The sequence below is a fragment of the Helianthus annuus genome, chromosome 6 (genome assembly GCF_002127325.2).
Source record: "Helianthus annuus cultivar XRQ/B chromosome 6, HanXRQr2.0-SUNRISE, whole genome shotgun sequence".
Taxonomy (NCBI): Eukaryota; Viridiplantae; Streptophyta; class Magnoliopsida; order Asterales; family Asteraceae; genus Helianthus; species Helianthus annuus.
The window spans coordinates 45,292,116-45,299,628 of record NC_035438.2 but is presented as its reverse complement, the minus strand read 5'-3'; positions in this window follow the sequence as shown (position 1 = coordinate 45,299,628).

The following is a 7,513-nucleotide window of genomic DNA, read 5'->3' as shown; positions in this document are numbered from 1 at the left end:
ATTCGAGTGGTGAACAAGCAGTGGCAATGAACACATTGAAAGTGGCATATCTTAGACAACTTGATGATGCGAACTTTCATATTAAGAAGTGTGCAGATCTAGAGTTGGAGTTAGCAACGCAACAGATAGAAACTGAGAAAGTTAAACAGTTATTAGATAGCTACTCATGTTCTTCTTTTGTTGTTGACAGGATTTATCCAGTCGTGGAGAATTTGAAGACGTTTGAGGAAGTGAAGACGTCTGAAGAAGAGAAATCTGTGACAAAAGATGAAGAAAAGTTGAAGACTTCTGGTAAGAAATCAAATGTGGTCTATAACAGATGTCCGCACCCGGTCGAAAATGGATATTCACCTCGAAATCCAAATTCTGAAAGACTCAATAAGGCAATCAATTTACAATGGGAGTCTGGGCCGTCGGATAACTTGCCAGAAAGTATTGATATCACGTATACGTCATCAGACACTGATCATGAGTCAAAGTTGATAAAAAGTGTGGTAGATCAGGTGTTAGATAAAGATGACAGTGAGGAGTCAAATCCGGAGTCAAAACCCGAGTCAAAGTCTGGGTCAAATACGTCAAAGCCGACAAATAAAAAGGACAAACGGGTTTATGATAAAGAGTTTTTACTTTTGAAATCTAATTTGAATGATGAATCGGTCAAAGTGGCATATACTTTGAAAGGTTCTGACAAATTATATTCAGATGAAAGTTTTCCAATAAGAAGTGTCAGACTTGAAATGATTCAAAAGGTTTTCAAAATAATAGAAATTAATATTTCTGAAATAAAAGATTTAAATCTTAATGGAAAACCCAAACACTACACTTCAAGAGATCAACAAAGAATCAACAAGAAAATGGGTTACAATTGTGGTTATAGTTTCCGACAGAAACCAAACCATAATCGTAATTTCAAAAAGAAAGGTCTTGGTTTTGTCCCACCGAAAAACTATAAAAATGAAAAAATGTATAAACCAAAAACTATGTTTGTTTCAGGGAAAACAACAGAAGCTGAAAAAGAACAATCATTCAGAAGACAAACAAATCAGGAATTCCTTGCCAAGAAGCAAGAAGATCTAAAGAAGAATGAAGTTCCAAAGAAAATTGAAAAGAGAACTTGTTTTCAATGCAAAATTGCTGGTCATGTGGCAAAGGATTGTCCGAAGACATTCAAGCCAAAACAGGAAGTCTCTGGGAAAATGAAAGAAAAAGTTGTTGAAAAGACTGAACTGTCAACCCGGAAGTTTACTGGCTTTGAAAATTCAACTTTTGAAAAAGGAGAATGTTCAAAGAGTGCTTCAAAAAGGAAAGATAATATGCCAAATCAAAAATGGGTTGTGAAAGGTTCAGGTAATAGTTCTGGTGATGAATCTGATTCCATAAAATCAGAGGAGCCACGTGTTGAGAAAAAGGTTGAAAAGAAAGTTCCGATAGTGGACGATGTGAATTTTCCGCCACTGAATGCTAAAAATTACAAATCCAAAATTGGAAAAGTTGAAATTTCAAATCAATTTTATTCTGACAAGAAGAAATTTGATGTTGAAAAAACTTTCAACGGAAATGTGAAAAAGTATCTTTGGACAAATGGTCAACGGTAAGGCCAAAAGCATCAAAGATTTTTATGCTTCCAAAGGACGTGTTTACAAGCCTGTTGAAAGTAAAGATAAAGAAGATGTTGTTACACCCAAGGAAGGTCAGGCTTTGGTGGATATATTTTTCAAAGAATAAAAATCTGACTTGCCGGAGATCCCAAGTTGGTATCGTGGATCATGAATCGGCATCCTTCTTAATCTGTGTTTGAGGTTTTGCAGGACTTGCCGGAACTCCCAGGTTTGTAAGCGAGGAGTAGGAATCGGCACCTTGAGAATTCAACCAAAAGATGGTAATTGGTTGAAAAACAGGTTTGAAATGTTTAATTTCAAAATCTGCAAGTGGTTGTATGTTTGTGGTTGTTATAAATGGTTCAGAATGAGAACCAGTTGATTTTACATGTAGTTAAATCAAGGTCATTAATTTGAACTTGAGTTAACTATTATTCAGAAGATTGGTAAAACAATGTGATGATTTTACCCCAATTTTACAAAAGGTAAAAACAACTATACTTATTTTCCGGAAAAACCATTCTGATTAAAACAAACTTAAGTGTTTTGAAATCATTATGGGAAAATAGTTTGTTGTGAGGGGGAGTTCTGATTGTTTAAGCCAAACGGATGGAGAATTGAAGTGTTTCGATATTAGTTGTCATGTTCTGTACAGTTTGATTTCATTTTTTTACTAGATGTATTTGAATTTTAGGGGGAGTAAGAAATTTTAGAAAATCCAAAAACATCAGAAAATTTGAAAAAGCCAAAAACATGATAAAATTGAAAAATGAGTTTTGCTGCATAAAAGAGGAAATGATAGTACATCAGTGGACTATCACAACATGCTAAAGAATTGTAAAGCAAAAAGTGATAAACAATCTTACTGTGGATGTGTTAGTAGATTTTCGCACATTTAGTAAATTGAAACGAGATATAAACGTAAATCAAACTTGCTTGATTTGTGGGTAACTATTCTTGAATATATGGGTAACCCCCGAAATCTTGTTAGAAAGGTCCCGTATTCTGAGATACTAGGTCTTTATGCTCAGTGATATCTGGGATATTATTCCGGGACTTCTGCTGTATGGAAATACTGACCTAGTCCCCGAATAATACTTTCTGCAAAAAGCTTTGAAATACAAGCTCGCCCTCAGCAATATGATTAAACAATAAAATTGATAATCTTTGCTGTTGTAATAAAAGATCCTCTAAAGGGGACCCACCAAAAGTCGAAGCCGTCATCTCTCTGCGTATATGGAAGTATCGACCTGAGCTCTCACGGCCCTCGCACATTACCCCTTTACAGATATCAGCTGTGGTATACTCACCTGTAAGACTGAATATTTGGGATCTGGATACAGGAGTATATTCAAGTGGAGTGATACACAATTATGTTTAAGTTTCTAAAACATTAATATCGTATCTCGAATCGATTGAAGTCTGTGTGAAAATTTCAGTGGACAAACATACTGACAATCTAGGTAAATTGTTTAGAACTTAAAATGTTTAAAGCTTAACGGTGTTTGTGATATGTTTCATAACTGATATGATCCTCTTGCACAAACTCACAAAAATATTGTCTGTAAATAGTTGTTTTTTATTTTTCTACTTTCATTCAGAAAATTTGTTGGTGCACTACATCTGCTGATTACGTCTTGTATCGAGTCATAGACTTAGATGTTAGATCTGGGCACGATATACGAGTAATGGTGTGAAATGTATAGGTTTTAGATGTTGGATCGCTCATAGGTCCATTAGAGTCTTAGGACCGCTTGAATGGATATGATAGTGGACCGCTCGAATGTCAATATCATGGGCCGCTCAAGTGACACCTTATGGACCGCTCCAATGACAAGTCTGGGCCGCTTATTGGGCCTGTCCAATAAGCGGTCCCAAAGCCCTATAAATAGCCTGATGAGCGATCCCAGTTGTAACAGTTGGAGAAAACGTGCCGAAGTTCTGCCGGTACAAGATTTGAAGTGTAATCAGCGTCAAATCAATAAAACAAGTAGTTAAAGTGATCTGTATGCTATTTCTACCTTAGTTTCTTGTTATTCCGCACCTGAAACCAAGGAGAAAGCCTCTGAACGACTCATTCAGGTCGCCAAACGATCCTACAATTGGTATCAGAGCTCAGGAGGAGGTTCTCTGCAGAAATTAGCCAGATTTTGTCACTTTTTCTTACTTCTACACCTTCTTTTTCTGATTCGGGAAGATTTCACGGTCGGAATTCGCTAAATTTTTCACAGATTGTGCGAAATAGCATCGAGATAAACCCTAGAAAGTTTCGGATCAAAATTCAAAGTTTAAGTGAGACAAAATTGGAATTGAATGTGGACCGCTCGTTCGAACATAGCTTGAACCGCTCGACCGAACAGTTCTGAACCGCTCATCCGGACGTTATGTGGACCGCTCATTCGATCGGTTGACCTGGTTCGCTCAAAATTTCATTTTTGGACCGCTTATCCGGACCATTGTGAATCGCTCATTCGGTCGGATTGTTCTTGGATCGCTTATTCGAACACTTCTGGACCGCTCGTATAGCATCATATCTGGACCGCTTATTTAGACTTAGTTGGATCGCTTATTCGGACAATTAGACTGGATCTCTTATTTGGTTCATCTTAGTTCGCTTATTTGGCCCAATTAGTTCGCTTTTGTGTTCAATTGTTGATTGGTCTGCTTTTCCATCACACTTAGCTCGCTTATTTGTCAACAAACGCGTGTCGGGTTTTTGCGAAACATGGAAATGATGTTTGATGAACAGGAGAATTATTATTTCGAAAGAATTAATAATTGGCATCAAGGATTTCTAGATGAGGGGTATAGAAAAGTGAGCAAAGATGGATGGGCAAAAAGGTTTAAATATTTTGTGTGTTTGAAAGATGAAACGTTGGATGATCTTAAAGACCGATATAGTGTTTTACTGAATTATTTGAAAGATCATGAGATATATCCGTCAAATGTTGAAAAATTGGAGAAATTTGCAGATGCATTACCGATTGAATGGGGTGAATGTTTGAAGAATTTAAGGGAGAACTCAAATTTTTCAAAACTACCTTTAAATCAATTCATCAGCAAACTTAAAGCTCATGAACTTGAAATCAGAAAGAGAAAGAAAGATATAATCAAGGTTTTGGAGAGTAATGTGCTAGATTTGAGTTTAGATGTGTTTGAGGAGATGATCAAAAGGATTGGTAAATGTATCAGGGCAAAACATGTGCTGAAATACGATTTCAAACGAGGTTGTTATATTGATAATAATGGAAATCCTCTTGATTTCGTTAAAATGTTCTGTGCAGGTACATTCACAGCAAAGGAAGAAGAAAGTCCAAAAGCTGAAGAATCGGTGAAGAATGAAACAGTGTGCTCTAAGTGTGACAACTTTAAGACTGACAATGACAAACTCGTGAAAGACATGGCAAGTTTGGCATCTGAAGTCAAAAAGTTGAAAGACGAGAAGCACGTTGTTGAAAATCAGATTCTTATTTTGAAAGAAAATTGTGAGAAGTTGAAAGCTGAAAATGACAAACTGTTGGTTGATTTTAACAGTTTGACATTGAAAAATCAAGAATTTGAAGGGCAAATGAAAATTCTTGAAGATGGGAGAAATGTGTTCAGTAAAAACAACATTGAAAAACAGAAAATGATAAATTCCCATCTTCAGAAGATTGTCGAACTTGAAAAAGAAGGTGAAAGCGCTCAAAAGAAAATCAAAGAGTTGGTAAAAGAGCTTGAAAGCAAACATAAATCTTTAGAAGATTTAGATTTCTGGATTTAACTTGAAAACAAGAATCTGAAAGCGAATGAATCAAAATTTCAGGAACAGATAAAAGTTTTGATGAATGAAAAATCTGTTCTTGAAAATTTGAAGAATGATAATGAAAAAACAATCAAGTCTCATTTTGGGAGAATATCTCAGCTTGAAAGTGAAGCTGAGAATTCGAGGAACAAAATTGATGAACTTGAGAAGAAATTGATAGGTTTTGTGACTAAATCAGACAGTTTGAATTTTCCCTGTCCAAAACCAATCAATTCAGTTCCAATAAGTGACAATGTCACAAACTTTGACAATGTCAAAGTTGAAGATTGTGATGAGAAATTTGATGATGAAAAAGAAAAAATAGAAAAACAAAAATTGTTTTTGAAATTAAAAGAAAAATTTCAGAAAACTGTTTTGCAATCGACTGAAAAGGGAGAATGCTCTAAGCAAAAACCTGTTAAGAAGATTGTAGAACAGAAACAAAAAGTTAAAAATTTGAAAAATGCTCAAAAAGAAAATAAAAGCTCATCAGATCGATCATCCGATCGAAATCAAAAACCACAAAAATTGAAAAATGAAAACTCAAAAAATGTTGGTAATAAGTGGTGCAGGTCGAACCACAGTGCTCAAAAGCCAAATCCAGCAAACTTGAGGAAGGAATATCACCAAGCCAGACAATGCTATGATCTGAGCGTTTGGTGTGAAGGTGGTATACGGTACGATAACAGAGTGTGTTACCGATGCGGTTATCAAGGACACATTGCTGTTAACTGCCGGAATTGGAGTTATGAGACCAGAAGATGCTACGATTGTCAGATCAAAGGTCATATTGCCAGAGATTGCCCAAGGAGATCAAATGAAAGATCGAGGGCTGTATCTCAGAAAGTGGCAAGAAATCCAGTCAAAGTCAAACCCAAAGAACTGAAAGTTCAAGAACCAAATGTTCAAAAACCAAAAGTTCAAGAACAGAAAGTTCAAGAGACGAAAGTGAAGCTTTCGCAGGGGCAGAAAGACAGAATGAGGAAAAAGAGGAAAAAGGTGAGAGAGTATCTCGAGAAGATTTTGTCCTCGGGTTCACGGGACAAACAGAATAACAGTTTTGATGAATCTACTCCCTCAGCTGCAAAGACAAGCAAAAAGAATTCATCAGATACAAATCTGAGGACAAAAGAGGAGAAGAAGAAGGAAAAGGTCGACGATGAATCTGACTCAGTAAAGTCAGACAAGCCACATTCAGGCAATGATTCTGGTTCGTCAAAGCCAGAAGAGCCATTGGTTGAGGTAAAAAAGGAGAATTCAAGTTTAACAATGGATGATGCAAACTTTCCACCATTGTTGAACAAGAATTCGAAATCACCCAAGGCTAGTCAGGCTTGGGTGGATCTTTTTAAGTGAAAAACCTGACTTGCCGGAGATCCCAAGATGGTATTGCGGATCATGAATCGGAATCCTTCTTAATCTGTGTTTGAGGTTTTGTAGGACTTGCCGGAACTCCCAGGTTTGTAAGCGAGGAGTAGGAATCGGCACCTTGAGAATTTAACCAAAAGATGGTAATTGGTTGAAAAACAGGTTTGAAGAGCTTAATTGCTAAACCTACAAGTGGTTAAATCAAGGTCATTAAATTGAACTTGATTTAATTATTATTCATGAAATTGGTAAACAATGTGATGATTTTGCCCCATTTTACAAGTCGTAAAAACAACTAAACTTATTTTCCGGAAAAACCATTCTGATTAAAATAAACTTAAGTGTTTTGAAATCATTATGGGAAAATAGTTTGTTGTGAGGGGGAGTTCTGATTGTTTACGCCAAGTGGATGGAGAATTGAAGTGATTCTCATCATGTTGTCAAGTTTGTATAGTTTGTTTCAAATTTTCCCAGAAAATCAAAATTGAAACATATTTTGATTTTAGGGGGAGTAAAATTTAAAAAAAATAGAAAATTTGAAAATGTCAAAAACATTGAAAAAGTCAAAACGAGTTTTGTTGTGAAAAAGAGGAAATGATAGTAAATCAGTGGACTATCACAACATGCTAAAGAAATGTAATGTCAAATGTAATAAACGGTCTCACTGATGATGTGACGATAGGTTTCTGTACATTTAGTAGATTTATTCGGGATATAAACCTAAAATTTCAAACTTGTGAAATTCGTGGGGAACACTACTTGG